The following is a 19,651-nucleotide window of genomic DNA, read 5'->3' on the forward strand; positions in this document are numbered from 1 at the left end:
TTAATAGTGCAGACACCTCACACAGACACACACCAGTAACCACACACACTCCACACACATACTACATAGTGCACTCTCCTTAAACAGACAAGCACAACTTACACATTAAAGAGTGCACACAACTCAGACACACCACTCACCACACACATAACACTCCACTGTGCACGTTTCACACAAACACACACTACTCACGACACACACACTTTGCAGTGAAGACATCTCCCACAGACACAAGACTGACCAAACACACTACACAGCAAACACACCACACATGAACACAAAACTCTCAGCACACACAAATTCCGCGGTGCACACACCACAGGCACAACCCACTCACCGAACACACACTCCACAGTTCACACAACTCACACAGATACATGGCAGTCACCACGCACACACTCCATAGTGCACACACCTCACAAACACACCACTCACGACACACACACTCCACATTGAAGAAACCTCATACAGACACCGAATGACTACAAGCACTACACAGTAAATATATTCCACACAGACACACAATACTCATCACACATACATTCTGCAGTGCAGACACCTCACACAGGCACACCACTCACCAAAAACACACACAGCACAGTAAACACACCTTACAAAGTCACTATAGAGCACCCTACCAATATAAGTCACTAAAAAACACCCCACCCAACAAAAGTCACTATAGAGCACCTACCCAACAACAGTGACTATAGAGCACCCTATGCAGTAAGAGTCATTATAGAGCACTCCACTCAACAACAGTCACTATAAAGCACCCTACATTAAAACGGTCATTATAGAGAACCTACCCAACAACAGTTACTATAGAGCACCCTACCCAGCAACAGTCACTATAAAGCATTCCACCCAAAAAAAGTCACTATAGAGAACTGTGCACAAAAGAAGTCACTATAGAAAACTCCTCCCAACAACAGTCACATACATATAAAGCACTCTACCCATCAACAGTTACTATAGAGCACCCCAAACAACAACAGTCACTATAGAGAACCCCACCCACTAACAGTCACTATAGAGCACCTACCCAACAACAATCACTATAGAGCACCCTACCCAACAACAGTCGCTATAAAGAACCCCACCCAACAACAGTCACTATAGAGCACCCTATACAATAATATTCACAATGGAGCATTCCACCCAACAACAGTCACTATGGAGCACTCTACAAAACAACAGTCACTATAGAACACCCTACCCAAAAACAGTCACTATAAAACCCTCTACCTAACAATGGACACTATAAAGCACCTACACTACAAAAGTCACTATAGAACATCAACCCAACAAGAGTCACTATAGAGCCCTTTATTCAACAACAGTAACTATAGAGCACTCCACCCAACAACAGTCACTATAGAACACCCCACAGAGCAACAGTCACTATGGAGCACCACACCCAGCAATAATAACTATATTGCACACTACTCAACAACATTCACTATAGATCACCTTACCATCAACAGTCGGTATAGAGCACCATACCAAACAGTCACTATAAAGAACCTACCTAAAAACAGTCACCATAGAGTACCTACACAACAACAGTCACTATAGAGCACCTACCCAAAAACAGTCAGTATAGTGCACCTACCCAACAACAGTCACTGAAGAGCACTCTACCCAGAAACAGGTGGGCTATAATGACTGTTGTTGTTTGGGGTGCTCTATAGTAACTGTGTTGGGTAGGTGCTCTATAGTGACTGTTGTTGTGTAGAGACCTCAATAATGACTGTTTTGTAGGGTGCTCTATACTATTACTTGTACAGTGCTCTATAATGATTGTTGTTAAGTAGAGTGCTCTATACTGACTGTTGCTGGGTACGGTGCTCTATAATGACTGTTGCTGGGTTATGTGGTGTATGTTCACTATTGCTGGGTAAAGTGCTCTATAGTGACAGTTTTCTGGAAGGTACTCTATAGTGACTGTTGTTGGGTAGAGTGCTCTACAGTGACTGTTAATGGGTAGGGTGCTCTATAGTGACTGTTGTTGGGTAGTGTACTCTATAGTGACTGTTATTGGGTAGATTGCTCTCTACTGACTATTCTTATGTAGGGTGTTTTATAGTAACTGTTGTTGAATAGAGTTCTCTATTGTGACTGTTGTTGGGTAGAAAAGTCCATAGTGACTTGTTGGGTAGGGTGCTTTATAGTGACTGTTGTGTTAAGTGCTCTATCCTAACTGTTCTTTGAAAGGGGTTCTATGGTGACTGTTATTGGGTAGAGTGCTTTAAGGTGAAAGTTGTTGGGTAGAGGGCTCTATTATGACTGTTGTTGGGTAGATGCTCTATAGTCATTCTTGTTGGGTAGGATGCTCTCTTGTGAATGTTTTTGGGTACGGTGCTCTATAGTGACTGTTGTTAGATAGAGGGCTCTTTAGTGACTGTTGTTGTGTAGGTGCTCGATAGTGACTGTTGTTAGGTAGGGAGCTTTATAGTGACTGTTTTTGGGTGAAGTGCCCTAGAGTGATTTTTTTGCATTGGGTGATCTATATTGTCTGCTGCTGCGTAGGATTTTTATAGATATTGTTGTTGGGAACAGTGCTCTATAGTGACAGTTGTTGTGTAGGGTGCTCTGTACTGACTGTTATTGGGTAGACTGCTCTATAATGACTGTTCCTGGGTAGGGTGCTCTATGGTGACTTTTGTTGGGTACGGTGCTTTATATTGACTGTTGATGTGTAGGGTGCTCAATAGTGACTGTTGCTGGGTAGAAAGCCTTATAGTGTCTGCTCTTGGGTAGGGTGCTTTATAGTGTTTGTGGCTGCGTAGAGTGCTCTATAGTGACTTTTTTTGGGTAAAGGGCTCTATAGTGACTGCTGTTGTGTACAGTGCTCTATAGTAACTGTTGTTGGGTAAGGTGCTGTATAGTGACTGTTGGGTAGATGGCTCTATACTGACTGTTGTTGGGTAGAGTACTCTATAGTGACTGTTCTTGTATAGGGTGCTCTGTAGTGACTGTTGTTGGTTACAGTGCTCCATAGTGATTGTTGTGACATAGAGGGCTCTATGGGGACTGTTGTTGGGTAGGTTGCTCTATAGAAACTCTTGTGTATAGTGCTCTTATAGTTACTGTTGTTGGATAGAGTTCTATATAGTGACTTTTGTTGGGTTTGTGCTCTATAGTGAATGTGGGTGGGTAGGTGTTCTATACTGACTGGTAGGAAGGGTGCTCTATAATGACTGCTGTTGGTAGGGTGCTCGATAATGACTGTTGTTGGGTAGGGTGCTCTATAGTGACTGTTGTTAGGTAGAGTACTCTATAGTGACTGTTCTTGGACAGGGTGCTCCGTAGTGAATGTTGTTGGGTAGAGTGCTCTATAATGACTGTTGTTGGGAAGGGTGCTGTATAGTGACTGATGTTGGGTAGAATGCTCTATAGTGACTGATGTTGGGTAGAATGCTCTATAGTGACTGTTACTAGGTAGGGTGTACTATAGTGACTTTTGCTGCGTAGGGTGCTTTATTCTGACTGTTGTTGTGTTCAGTGCTCTTTAAGTGACTGTTGTTGGGTGGAGTGCCCTATAGTGACTGTTCTTGTGTGGAGTGCTCTATAGTGACAGTTGTTGGTAGAGTGCTATGTAGTGACTGTTGTTAAGCAGACTGATCTATATTGACTGTGTCTGGGTAGGGTGCTTAATAGTGATTGTTGTTTGTGGGGTGCTCTATATAGACTGTTATTGGTTAGAGTGCTTTATAGTTGATTGTTGTTGTGTGGAGGGTTCTATAGTGATTATTGTGTAGAGTGCTCTTTAGTCATTGTTGTTAAGAAGAGTGCTCTATAGTGACTTCTGTTAGTTAGGTGCTCTATATAGACTGTTGTTGGGTATGGTACACTATAATGATGTTGATGTGTAGGTGCCCTATAGTGACTTTTTCTGGGTGGCGGTCTCTATTGTGACTGGTGTTCGGTAGGGTGCTCTATAGTGACTTTTGCTGGGTAGAGTGCTCTATTGTGACTGTTGTTGGGTAGAGGGCTCAATAGTGACTGCTGTTGGGTAGGGAGCTCTATACTGTTATTTGTACAGTGCTCCATAATGACTGTTTTTAAGTAGAGTGCTCTATATTGACTGTTGCTGGTAGGGTTCTCTATAGAGACTGTTGCTGAGTTATGTGCCATATACTGACTATTGCTGGGTAAAGTGATCAGTAGTGACAGTTTTTTGGTAGGTAATCTATAGTGACTGTTGTTGGGTGAGGTGCTCTATAGAGACTTTTGTTCAGTAGGGTGCTGTATAGTGACTGTTGTTAAATAGAGTGCTCTATATTGACTGTTATTAAGTATGGATCTCTATAATGACTGTTGATTGGTAGGGTTCTCTACAGTGACTGTTGTTGGGTAGAGTGTTCTATACTGACTCTTTGTGGGTAGGGTGTTCTATAGTGACTGCTGTTGTGTTGGATTCTCTATAGTGACTGTTGTTCTGTAGACTGCTTTATAAGTGTCTGTTGCTGGGTGGAGTGTTCTATAGTGACTATTTTCTAGAGTGCTCTATAGTGACTGTTGTTAAGTGGAGTGCTCTATACTGAATGGTTTTGGTAGGGTGCTCTGGATACTGACTGTTATTGTGTAGGTTGCTCTGTAGTGACTGTTGTTGGGTAGGTGCTGTATAGTGACAGTTTTTGTGTAGAGGGCTTCAGAGTGACTGTTGTTAGATAGGTGCTGTATAGTGACTGTTGGGTTGGTGCTCTATAGCGACTCTTGATCGGTGCAGTGCTCTATTATGACTGTTTTTGGGTAGGGTACTCTAGAGTGACTGTTGCTGGGTAGTGTGCTCTAGAGTGACTATTGTTGGATAGAGTGCTCTATATTGACTGCTGTTGCATAGGATGCTCTATAGTGACTGTTGCTTGGTAGCGTGCTCTATAGTGACTGCTGTTTGAAAGGGTATTTTGTAGTGACTGTTTTTGTGTGGATTGCTCTATAGTGACTGTGGTTGGGTAAGGTGCTGTATATTGACTGTTGTTTGTTAGGGAGCACTATACTGACTGTTGTTGCGTAGGTGCTCTATACTGACTGTTGTTGGGTAGGTGCTCTACAGTGACTGTTGCTGGGTAGGGTGCTCTATAGTGATTGTTTTTGGGTAGAGTGACCTATACTGACTTTTGCTGGGTAAAGTGCTCTATAGTCACTGTTGCTGAATAAAGTGCTGTATAATGATTGTTGTTGTTTAGAGTGATTTATAGTGGCTATTATTGTGTAGAGTGCTCTATAGTGACTGTTGTTGGGTATAATGCTGTATAATGATGGTTGTGTCATAGAGTGCTCTATAGTGACTGTTTTTTGATAGGTGCTTTATAGTGACTCTTGTTGGGTATTTGCTTTATACTGACGGTTGTTGGTTAGGTGCTCTATAGTGACTGTTGGTGGGTAGGTGCTCTATAGTGACTGTTGGTGGGTAGGTGCTCTATAGTGTCTGTGGTTGAGTAGGTGCTCTATAATGACTATTGTTTTTAGGGTGATCTATACTGACTGTTATTGGGTAGTGTGCCCTATAGTTACCCTTGATGGTATGGTGCTCTGTAGTGTCTGTTGTTTGGTAGGGTGCTCTATAGTGACTGTTGTTGGGTAAGTACTTTATAGTGACTGTTGTTTGTAGAGTGCTATAGACTAATTTTTGTTAAGCAGAATGCTCTATAATGACTGTTGCTGGGTAGGGTGATTTATAGTGATTGTTTTTGTGGAAAGTGTTCTATAGTGCTTTTGCTGAGTACAGAGCTTTATAGTGACTGTTGTTGGGTAGGTACTTTATAGTGTCTGTTGTTGTGTAGGGTGCTCCATGTGGACTGTTGTTGGGTATTCAGTAGTGACTGTTGTTGGGTGTTGTGTTTTATAGTGACGTTTGCTGAATCGGATACTCGATAGTCACTGTTGTTGGGTAGGGTAATTAATGGTGACTGTTGTTGGTTTGAGTGCTTTACAGTGACTGTTGCTGTGTAGAGTGCTCTATAGTGACCGTTTCTGTGTAGTGTGCTCTTTAGTGACTTTTGCTGGGTAGGGTACTTTATACTGACTGTCATTGGGTGAGGTGCTCTATAGTGACTTGCTGCGTAGGATGCTCTATATTGACTGTTGTAGGGTAGAGCGCTCTGGAAAGTGACTGTTCGGTGGGGTGCACTATAGTGACTGCTGTTGAATGGAGTGCTCTTTATTGACTGTTGTTAAGTGGGGTGCTCTATAGTAGCTATTGTTGTGTAGATTGCTCTATAAGAGACTGTTGTGTAGAATCCTCTATAGTGACTGATGTGTAGAGTTCTTTATAATGACTGTTGTTGAGAAGGATGCTCTATACTGACTAATGGATATCTAATCTGTCGTGATTGTTGCTGGGTAGGGTGCTCTATAGTGACGGTTGTTGGGTACAGTGCTTTGTTGTGACTGTTGTTGGGTAGAGTGCTCTATAGTGAATGTTGTTGGGTAGGTGTCCTATACTGACTGTTGTTTTGTAGGTTTTTTATAGTGACTGTTTGGGGTAGGTGCTCTAAAGTGAATGTTGTTGGTTAAGGTGCTGTATAGTGATTGTTGCTGGGTAGGGTGCTCTATAGTGACTATAGCTGAATTGGTGCTCTGAACTGACTGTTGCTGAGTAGGGTGTTCTATAGTGACTGTTGTTGGGTTCAATGCTCTATGGTGACTGTTGTTGGAGAGAGTGCTCTATGCTGGTGTTGGGTAGCTTTCTCTAACTATTGTTCGGTAGCTTACTCTATACTGAGTGTTGTTCAGTGGGCGATTTATAGTGACTGTTGTTGAGTACGGTGCTCTATAGTGACTGTTGTTAAATACAGTGCTCTATTGTGACTGTTGTTGGCTAGATGCCCTATAGTGACTGCTGTTGGGTTGGTGGTCTATAATCACTGTTGTTGAATAGGTGCTTTATGTTGACTGTTGTTGGTTAGGGTAATCTATATTAACTGCCTTTGGGTAGAGTGCTTTATAGAGAATGTTGTTGGGTGGATTGCTCTATAGTGTCTGTTGTTGGGTGAAGTGTTCAATACTGACCGTGGATGTGTGGAGCACTCTATGGTGACTTTTGTTGTGTAGAGTGCTCTATATAGTGACTGTTGTTGGGTAGGTGCTCTATAGTAACTTTTGTTCGGTAGGGTGCCCTATATTGACTTCTGCTTTGTAGAGTGCTCCATATCTACTGTTTTTGCAAAGGGCATTGTATAGTGACTGTTGTTGAATAGTGTGCTCTATAGTGACTGCTGTTTGGTATGGTGTTCTATAGTGATTGTTGTTGAGTAGAGTGCTCTATAGTGACTGTTGTTGTGTAGGGTGCTCCATAGTGACTGTTGTTGGGTAGAGTGCTCTGTAGTAACTGTTCTGGGGTAGGGTGTTCTATAGTGACTGATGTTTGGTAGAGTGCTCTATAGTGACTGTTGTTGGGTAGAGTGCTCTATTGTGACTGTTGTTGAGTAGAAAGCTCTAAAATGACTGTTGTTGTGTAGGTAATCTATAGTGACTGTTGTTCTGTCGGTGCTCTATAGTGACTGTTGGGTGGAATGCTGTACAGTGATTGTTTTCTGGAAGGGTGCTCTATTGTGACTGTTGCTTGGTACAGTGCTCTAGAGTGACTGTTGTTGGGTAGAGTGCTCTGTAGTGACTGTTGCTGCATAGGGTGCTCTATACTGACTGTTGCTGTGTACGGGGCTATATAGTGACTGTTTCTGGGTAGTGTGATCTATTGTGACTGTTGCTAGGTAGGGTTTTTTATAGTGACTGTTTGGTGGAATGCTCTATATTAACTCTTTTGGATGCAGTGCTCTATAGTGACTGTCATGTGCAGGGATCTATAATGACTAGTTGGGTACACTACTCAATACTGACAGTTGTTGGGTAGTTTGCTGTAAACTGACCATTGTTGGGTAGGGGCTGTATACTGATTGTTGTTGGGTATGATGCTCCATAGGGACTCTTGTAAGGTACAGTGCTCTATACTGACTGTTGCTTGGTAGTGTGCTCATTAGTAACTGTTAGGGTAGTTGCTCTAAAGTGACTGTTGTTGTGTGGAGTGCTCTAAATAGTGACTGTTGTTGAGAAGGTGCTCTATACTGACTGTTTTTGAATAGAGTGCTCTATAGTGACTGTTGTTGGGTGGAGGGCTCTATACTGACTGTTGTGTTTAGGGCTCTATAGTGACTTTTTGGGTAGAGTGCTCTATAGAGACTGTTGTTCAGTAAGGTTCTTTATACTGATCGTTGTTGGGTAGGTGCTCTATACTGACTGTTGTTGGGTATGGAGCATTATAGTGACTGTTGTTGAATTGTGAATTATAGTGACTGTTGTTTGACAGGGGCTTTATAATGACTGTTTTTGGGTATGGAGCTCTGTAGTGACAATTGATGGTAGGGTGTTCTATAGCAATTGTTATTGGTAGGGTGCTCTATTGTGACTGTTGTTGGGTACAGTTCTCTATAGTGACTGTTGCTGGGTAGGGTGCTCTATAGTGACTGTTGTTGGGTGGAGTGCTCTATAGTGACAGTTGCTAGGTAGAGTTCTCTATAGTGACTGTTGTAGGGTATGTAATCTATAGTGACTGTTGTTGCAGAGTGCTCCAAAGTGACTGTTGTTAAATAGGTACTTCATAGTGCCTGTTGTTTGGTAGGGTGCTCTATACTGACTGTTGTTTGGTAGTGTTCTCTATAGGGATGGTTGTTGGCTGTAGTGCTCTGTACTGACTGTTGTTGGGTAGGGTGCATTATAGTAACTGTTGCTGTGTAAGGTGCTCTATAGTAGGTGTTGCTGTGTAGGGTGCTCTACAGTGACTTTTTTTGATAAGGTGCTCTATAATGACTGTTTTTGGATAGAGTGTTCTAAAGTGACCATTGTTGGGTAGGTGCTCTATAGTGACTATTGCTGGGTAGGGTGTTCTATACTTACTGTTGTTGCATGCAGTACTGTATAAGTGACTGTTGTTGGCTGGACTGCTCTGTAGTGACTGTTGTGCAGAGTGCTCTATAGTGACTGTTGTTGAACAGGTGCTTTATAGTGACTGTTGTTGGATAGGGTGCTCTATAGTGTCTTTTGATAAGTAGGTATATTATAGTACTTTATTCCACAGCAGTCACGGGAGAAAACCTACCAAACAACAGTCATTATAGAGCCTCTACCCCACAACAGTTACTAGAGGGAACTCCACCCAGCAACAGTCACTATAGTGCATTATACCCAACCAAAGACTCTATAGCGCATTCTACTGAACAACAGTCACTATAAAGCATCTACCCGACATCAGTCACTATAAAGCACCTTACCAAACAAAAGTCACTATAAAGTACCCCACAAACAACAGTCACTCTAGAGCACTCTACTCAGCAACAGTCTGTATAAAGCTCGCCACCCAACAACAGTCAGTATAGAGCCCCCTACCCAGCAACAGTCACTATAGAGCACCATACCCAGAACAGTCACTATAGAGCAAACTACCCAGTCATAGCCACTATAGAGCACCCTACCCAGCAACAGTCACTATACATCACTCTACCCAACATCAGTCACAATAGTGCACCCTTCCCAGCAACAGTCACTAAAGAGCAAATATTTAGCAACCATCAGTTTAGAGCACCCAACCAAACAACTGTCACTATAGAGCACTCTACCCAACAACAGTCACCATAGAGCACCCTACCCAGCAACAGTCACTAAAGAGCACCTATCCAGCAACTGTCAGTTTAGAGCACAAACCCAACAACAGTCACTATGCAACACCTACCAAAAAGCAATCACTACTAAACATCCTACCGGGCAACAGCCACTATAGAGCGCCTACTTAACAACAGTCAATATAGAGTACCCTACTTAACAACAGTCACTATAGAGCATGTTCCCAACATCAGTCACTAGAGAGCACTCTACTCAGCAACAGTCACTATAGGGCACTCTACTCAGCAAAAGTCTCTATAGAGCATGTAACCAACAACAGTCACTATAAAGCACCCTATGGAACAGAAATTATTAGAGGTGACCCTATGCAACAACAGTCACTATAGAGCACCTATGCAACAAGCGTCATGTTAGAGCACCCTACCAACAACGGTAACTATACAGCACGTACAGAGAAACCATCACTATAGAGCACCCTACCCAGCAGACTCACTATAGAGCACTCTACCCAGCAACAGTCGATATAGAGAACCCTACCCAACAACAGTCACCTATAGAGCACTCTACCCATCCACAGTAACTATAGAGCAATCTACCAAACAGCAGTCACTATAGAGCACTCTACAGAACAATAGCCACTGAAGAGCACTCCACCTAATAACAGTTACCTATAGAGCACTCTACCCAACAACAGACACTATATAGCACTCTACCCAACAACAGTCAGTATAGAGCACCCCACCCCAAAACAGTCACTATAGAACACCTACCGAACCACAGCCACTATAGAGCACCCTACCCGGCAACACTCACTATAGAGCACATACCCAACACCAGTCACTATAGAGCACTCTACATAGCAATAATCACTTTAGAGCACTCCACTTACTAAAGTCACCATAGAGCACCCTGCACAACCACAGTGACTTTAGAGCACCTAAACAACAACAGTCACTGTTGAGCACCTACGCAACAATTACTATAGAGCACCTACACAACAGTGTCTAAAGAACACTGTACCCAACAAAAGTTACTTTAGAGCAGCATACGCAACAACAGTCACTATGTGCACCCTTCCCAACAACAGTCACTGTATAGCACCTATCTAACAACAGTCAATATAGAGCACCATACACCACGAGAGTCACTATGTAGCACTCTACCCAAAAAGAGTTACTATAGAGCACTCAACACAACAACAGTCAGTATAGAGAACTCCACCCAACAAAAATTACGTATAGGGCACTCTACCCAACAATAGTCATTATAGTGCACCCCACCCAACAACAGTCACCGTAGACCACCTACACAACAGGCACTATGAGCATTCTGCCCAATAAGAGTCACTGTAGAGCACCTAACCAAAAATGTTTACTATAAAGTACTCTACATAGCAACAGTCATTATAGAGTATTTCAGCCAACAACAGTCACTTCAGAACACCCTACTCAGCAACAGTCACTATAGAGCACTCTACTCAAAAGCAATCACTATAGAGCGCCTTACCTAGCAACAATCAGTTTACAGCACTCTACTCAACAACAATCACTATAGAGCACCCTACTTAGCAACAGTCACTATATAACATCCTACCCAGCAACAGTCACTATACAGCATTCTACAATAACCATCATCATAGAGCACTTCACCAAACAGCAATCACTATAGAGTACCCTATATAATAAATGTCACTATTGAGCACCTACCCAACAACTGTCAGTATAAAGCATTTATGCAACAACATTCACTATACAGCACCCTACCCACCAACAGTCACTATAAAGCACTGTACACAAGAACGGTCACTATAGATTACTCTACCCAACAACAGTCACTATCGAGCACTATACCCAACAACTGTCATTATCTAGAGCACTGTACTTAACAACAGTCACTATAGAGCACTCCACTCAAAAGCAGTCATATAGAACACCATACCCAAAAACAGTCTTTATGGAGCACCCTACTGAATAACAGTCAGTATAAAGCACATACTCAACAACAGTCAGTATCGAGCAACCTACCCAGCAACAGTCAGTATAGAGCATCCGACCCAGCAATAGTCATTATAAAGCACTCTACCTAACGACAGTCACTGTAGAGTATCCTACAAATCAACAATCATGATAGAGCATCTCCCCAACAACAGACACTTTAGAGCACTCTACCCAACAACAGTCACTATATATAGAGCACCTAAATAACAATAGACACTATAGAGCACACTACCCAACAAATGACACTATAGAGCACCCTACAAAACAACTATAACTACAGAGCACCCTACCTAACTTTGGTCACTATAAAGCATTCTACAGAATAACATTCAGTATAGAGCACTCCATGCAACAACAGTCAATATAGCACACCAACAACAGACACTATAGAGCAACTCCTCAACAAAAGACACTATATAACACTCTACACAACAACAGTCACTATAGATCATGTTTCTAAACAACAGTCACTTTAGAGCACTCCACCCAATAAGAGTCACTATATATAGAGCACCTACCCAACAAGACACTATAAAGCACCTTAACCAACCAAAGAAAATATAGAGCACCCTACTAAAAAACAGTCACTATAAAGCACCCTACCCAACGACAGTCAGTATAGAGCACACTACCAAACAGCAGTCAGTATAGAGCACCATACACAACAACACTTGCTATAGAGCAGCCTACCCAGCAACAGGCATAAACAGCCCCCTAAAAACAACAGTAAATATAAAGCACCCTACCCAACAACAGTCACCATAGAGCACCCTACCCAACAACAGTCAGAATAGAGCACCATACCAAACAATAGTCACTATAGAGCACTCTACCCAACAAGAGTCACAATAGAGCACCCTACACAACAACAGTCTTTATAGAGCACTCCATCCAACAACAGTCACTATAGATAACCCTATTCAACAACAGTTACTATGGAGCACCCTACCCAACAACATTCATTATGGAGCACCTACCCAACAAAAGTGACTACAGAACACCCTACCAAACAACAGTCACTATAGAGCACCCTACTCCACAACAGTCACTATAGAACACTGTACCATACAACAGTCACTATAGAGCACCCTGCCAAGCAACAATCATTATGGAGCACCCTACCCATCAACAGTAACTATAGAGCACTCTACCCAACTGCTGTCCCTATAGAGCACCCTACCCAGAAACAGTCAATATAGAGCACCCTATCCAACAACAGTCACTATAGAGCACCCTACCCAACAACAATCACTATAGAGCACACTAAATAGCAACAGTCAATATAGAGCACTCTACACAACCACAGTCACTATAGAGCAACATACCCAAAACACTGACTATAGAGCACCTACCCAACAACCATGACTATAGGGCACCTACCCAACAACTGTCACTATAGAGTTCTCCACCCAAAAACAGTTAATATACAGGACTCTACCCAACAACAGTCACTATAAAGCACCTACCAAGGAACAGACAGTATAGAGAACTGTACCCAGCAAGAGTCACTATCTTGAGCACTGTACAAAACAAATCACTATAGAGCACTCTACCCAACAGCAGTCACTATGGAGCACCTACTTAACACCAGTCACTATAGAGCCCCCTACCCAGTACCAGTCACTGTAGAGAACCTACCCAACAACAGTACCTATAGAGCACCCTACCCAAATCAGTCAATATAAAACACCCTATCCAACAACAGTCACTATAGAGTACCCTACCTAACAGCAATTACCATAGAGCACGCTAAACGGCAACACTCACTATAGAGCACTCTACACAACAGCCACTATAGAGCACCCTACAAAGCAAAAGTCACGATAAAGCACCCTACTTAACAACAGTCACTATACAGCACTCCACCCAACAACTATCACTATACAGCACTTTACCCAACAACTATCCCTATACAGCACCCAACCAAACAACTGTCACTATAGAGCACCATACCCAACAACAGTCACTAGTGAGCACCTACGCAATAACAGACACTATAGAGCCCTCTATCCAACAACAGTCACCATTGAGAACTTTACCCAACAACAGTCACTATAGAGTCCTTGGCCCAACAAGAGTTAGTATAGAGCACTCTACCCAACAACAGTCACTTTTGAGCACCGTACCCAAGAGCAGTCATTATCTAGAGCACTCTACTCAACAAAATTTAAAATAGAACACTCTACCCAACAAAAGTCACTATAGAGTACCTACCCCAAAACAGTCACTTTTGAGCACTTCACCCAGCAACAGTCACTAAAGACCACTTTAGCAGAAACAGTCAGTATAAAGCATTTACCGAACAACATTCACTATCTAGAGCACTCTACCCAAAAACAGTCAGTATAGAGCATCCCACCCTGCAACAATCAGTATTGAGCACCTCACCCAACAAAAGTCAATATATTGCACCTTACCCAACCACAGTCACTATAGAGCACCCTTGTGAGCAACAGTCACTATGGAGCACTCTACCCAACAACAGTCACTATAGAACACCCTACCCAAGAACAGTCAATATAGAGCACCCTGTCCAAAAAGAGTCACTGTCAAACACTATACCCAACAACAGTCACTGTAAAGCACCAACCCAGAGCAGTCACTATGCAACACCTCTACAACAATACTCACAATAAAGCAACTACCCAACAACATTTACAATAGAGCACCTACCCTAAAACACTCACCGTGGACCACCCTACCCAGCAACAGTCACCATAGAGCACCATACCCAACAACAGTCACTATAGATCACCTACCAAACAATAGTCACTATAGAGATCTCTACCAAAAAACAGCCACTCTTGAGAACCCTACAAAACAACAGTCATTACCTAGAGCACTCTACATAACAAGTCGCTATAGAGCACTCTACTTAAAAACAGTCACTATAGAGCACCTACCCAACAGCAGTCAGTATAGAAACCCATCCACCATACCAGTCACTGTAGAGCACATAACCCTCAACAGTCACAATAATGCAACCTATTCAACAACAGTCAATATAAAGCACCCTACCCAGCAACAGTCAATATAGAGATCCCTACCCAGCAGCAGTCACTATAGAGATCCCTACACAGCAAGAGTCACTATAGACCATGCTAACCAGCAACAGTCATTATAGAGCACTTTACACAACATCAGTCATTATAGAGCACCCTCCCGAACAAGTCACTCTAGAGCATCAACCCAACAACAGTCACTATAGAGAACCTAGCCAGCAACAGTCAGTGTAGAGCTCCCTACCAAACAACAGTCACTATAAAGCACCATCCCAACAGTCACGATACAGTACATACCCAACAACCATCACTATAGAACATCCTACCCAGCAACTGTCACTAAAGAGCACTCTACACAACAGTCACTATACAGCACCTTACAAACAAAAGTTATAATAGAACAACTACCCAACAACAGTCACTATACAGCACTCTACCAAACAACTGTCACTACAGAGCACCCTTTCCAACAACAGTCACCATAAAGAACCTACTTTGCAACAGTAACTATAGAGCCCTCTACCCAACAACAGTCAATGTAGAGCACTCTTGTCAACAGCAGTCACTAAACAGCACTCTACCCAACAACAGTAACTATAGAGCACAATACACAAAAGCAGTCACTATACAGCACTCCACCCAAAAAGAGTCACTGTAGAGCAATATACCCAACAACAGTCACTACAGAACACCCCACCCAGCAACAGTCAGTATTGAGCACCCCACCCATCAACAGTAAGTATAGAGCACCCAACACAGTTACAGTTCATATAGAGCACCCTACCCATCAACAAACGCTATAGAGCACCCTACATAACAACAGTCACTACAGAGCTTCTACCCAACAACTGAGAGTATAGAGCACTTTCCCAACAACAGTCACTATAGAGCATCTACCCAATAACAGTCACTATTTTGCACCTACGAAACAACTATCACTATAGAGCACTCTACCCAACAACAGTTACTATAGTGTACCGCATTCAACAACAGTCACTATGTGCACTCTATCCAACAGTCACTGTAGAGCACTTACCCAGAAACAGTCTCAATAGAGTATTCTACCCAGCAACAGTCACTATACAGCAGTGCATCTAACAACAATCACTATAGAGCACCCTTCCCACCAACAGTAACTGTAGAGCACCTATCCAACATCAGTCAGTATTGATCACCCTACTCAAAAGAGTCACTATAAAGCACCCTACTTAACAACAGTCAATATATAGCATTCTATTTAGCAGCAGTCACTATAGAGCACTCTACTTAAAAACTATCACTATAGAGCACCTTACCCAGCAACAGTCATTATTGAACACCCTACCCAGAAACAGTCACTATAAAGAACCCTACCGAACAACAGTCATTTTGAGCACTCCACCCAACACCAGTCAGTATAAATTACATTACCCAACAACTGTCACTATAGAGCACCTCACCTACAACTGTCACAATAGAGCACCTATGAAACAACAGTCACTATTGAGCACCCTACACAAAAACAGTCACTATAGAGTACCCTACCCAATAACAGTCACTATAGAGCACCTACCTAAAAACAGTCACTGTACAGCACCTACCCCACAACAGTTACTATAAAGCCCTATACAAAAAAATTGTTACTATAGAGCACTCTACCCAACAACAGTCTCTATAGAGCACCCTACCAAAGAACAGTCACTATAGAGCACTCTAAACAACAAGAGTCACTATAGAGCACCCTACCCAACAACAGTCACCATCAAGAGCACTCTTCTCAAAAACATTTACTATAGAGCAATCCACCAAACAACAGTCACCATAGAGCACCATACACAACAAGAGACTCTATGGAGCATTGTACTGAACAAAAGTCACTATAGAGCACCTACCCAACAAGTCACTATAAAGCACCCAACCACACAAGGGTCACTATAGAGTACCTACTCAACACCAGTCACTATAGAGAATTCTCACCAGCTCCAGTCAGTATAAAGAACCTGACCCAACAACAGTCATTATAGAGCACCCTACCAAGGAAAAGTCACTATAGAGCATAGTACCCAGCAACAGTCAGTATAGAGCACTCTATTTGAAAACAGTCACTGTAGAGTATCCTTCCCATCAAAAGTCACTATACAGCACCCAACAACAGTCACTTTACAGCACCCCAGCCAACAACAGTCATTATAGAGCACCTATCCAACAGTAATCACTAGAGAGTACAATACACAGAAACAGTCACTGTAGAGAACTCTACCCAACAATAATCTATAAAGCACCATACCCAGCAACTGTGACTATGGTGCACCTCCCCAACAACCGTGAGTTTAGAGCACCCCACAAAGAGTCATTATACAGCACCAACCCAAAAACAGTCACTATAAAGCAAACTACCCAGCAACAAACAATATAGAGCCCCTACCAAACAACTGTCACCATGGAGGACCCAACCCAGCAACAGTCAGTATAGAGCACTCTACCCAGCAAGAGTCACTGTAGAGCAACTCTCCCAACCACAGTCAGTATAGAGTACCCTACACAGCAAGTCACTATAGAGCACCCTACCAACAATGGTCAGTATAGAGGATTCTACCCATCAACAGTCATTATAAAGCACCATACCCAACAACAGTCATTATAGAGAACCCTACTCAACAACAGTCAGTATAAAGCACTCAACCCAACAACAGTCACCTATAGAGCACTCTACCCAGCAAAAGTCACTAAAGAGCACTTTATCCAACAACCGTCACCACAGAGCACACTACCCAGCAACGGTTACTACAGAGCACCTACACAACAACTGTCAGCTTAGAGCATTCCATGAACAACAATCACTATACAGCAGCTACCCAAAAACAGTCACTCTGGAGCACCCTATTAAGCAGCTGTCCCTATAGAGCACATACCAAACAACAGTTACAATAGAGCACCCTACCCAGCAACAGTCACTATAGAGCACTCTACCCAGCAAGAGTTTCTATAGAGAACCCAACCAAACAACAGTCACAATAGAGCACTTTATTCAGCAAGTCACTATAGAGCACGCTATGAAACAAGAGTCACTATAGATCACCCTACCAACAAGAGTCACTATAGAGCACTCTATCCAGCAACAGTCATTATAAAGCACGATAATCAACAACAATTACTATAGAACACTCTACACAACAACAGCCACTATAGAGCACTCCACCTAACAACAGTCACCGAGTGACCACTCCACACAACAACAGTACGTGTAGATCACTTCACCAACAACATTCACTATAGAGCACCTACCCAACCGCAGTCATTATACAGCACCCTAACCAGCCGCAGTCACTATAGGGTACCTACCAAACAACAGTCACTGTAGAGCCCTCCACCCAGCAACAGTCAGTATAGAACAATCCACCCAACAACAGTCACTTTGGAGCACACGATCCAGCAAGAGTAACTATAAAGAACCTAACCAACAACAGTCACTATAGAGCACTACCCAACAGTCACGATAGTGCACTCAACCCAACAACAGTTACTATAGAGCACCATACGCAACAACACTCACTATGATCACCCTACCCAACAACAGTAACTATAGAGCACCTAGCCAACAAAAGTCAGTATAGTGCATATTACCCAAAAACAATTACTATGAAGTACTCTTCCCAACATCAATCACTATAAGCACTCTACACAACAACAGTCACTATAGAGATCTTTACCCAATAACAATCACCTATAGAGCACTCTACCCAACTGCAGTCACTATAGTGCACTCTTCCCAACAACAGTTACAATAGAGCACAGACCCAAAAACAGTCACTATGAGCACCCTACCAAACAACAGCCACTATAGAGTACTTTACTTAGCAACAGTCACTATAGAGCACCCAACCCAAAAACAGTCACTATAGAGCACCTTATTAAGCAACAGTTACTATAGAGAAACCGAACAACAACAGTTACTATAGAGTAACCAACAAAGCAACAGTCACTATACAGTACCCTACTCAAATCAGTCACTATATGGTACCCTACCAACAACAGTCACCATAGAGCACTTACATAGAAAAATCAAGTATAGAGCACCTACTCAACAACAGTCACTATAAAAAACCTTACCCAACAACATTCACTATAGAATACCCTACCCATGAACGGTCAGTATAGAGCCCTTTACCCAAAAACAGTCATTATAGAGCACTCTACCCAACGATAGTCACTATACAGCACCCTACCCATTATCAATCGTTATAGAGCACCCTTTCCAACAACAGTCACTATAGGGCACTCTTTTCAACAACATTCACTATAGAGTACCTACCAAACAACAGTCACTGTAGAGCCCTCCACCCAGCAACAGTCAGTATAGACCAATCCACACAACAACAGTCACTATGGAGCACACTTTCCAGCAACAGTCACTATAGAGCACCTACACAACAACAGACACTATAGAGCACCCTACCCAGTAACAGTCACTAAAGAACACTCTACGCAATAAAAGTCACTATAGAGCATTCTATCGACAACAGTCACTATAGAGAATTCTACCTAAAAACAGTCACTACAGAGCACCTATTCAAGAACTGTCAGTACAGAGAACCCTACCCAAAAACAGTCAGTATAAAGCACACCACCCAGCAACATTCACTGTAGAGCACCTACCCAACCACAGTCACTATAAAGCAAACCACTCAAAAACAATCACTATAAAAAACTACCCAAACACAGTGACTATTGAGCACCCTACCAGGAAACACTCATTATAGAGCACTGTACCCAACAACAGTCACTATAGACCACCTACTTTACAACAGTCACTATAGAGCTCTCGACAAAAAAACAGTCACTATAAAGCACTCTACCCAACAACAGTCACCATAGAGAACCCTACCCAAGAACAGTCACTATAGAGCACTCTATCCAACAACAGTAACTATAGAGCATTCTACCAAACCACAGTCACTATAGAACACCCTACCCCAAAATAGTCACTATTTACACCACTCTAACCAACAAGTTACTATAGAGAACTCCACACACCTAAAGTCACTATAG

The sequence above is a fragment of the Callithrix jacchus genome, chromosome 6 (genome assembly GCF_049354715.1).
Source record: "Callithrix jacchus isolate 240 chromosome 6, calJac240_pri, whole genome shotgun sequence".
Lineage (NCBI taxonomy): Eukaryota > Metazoa > Chordata > Mammalia > Primates > Cebidae > Callithrix > Callithrix jacchus.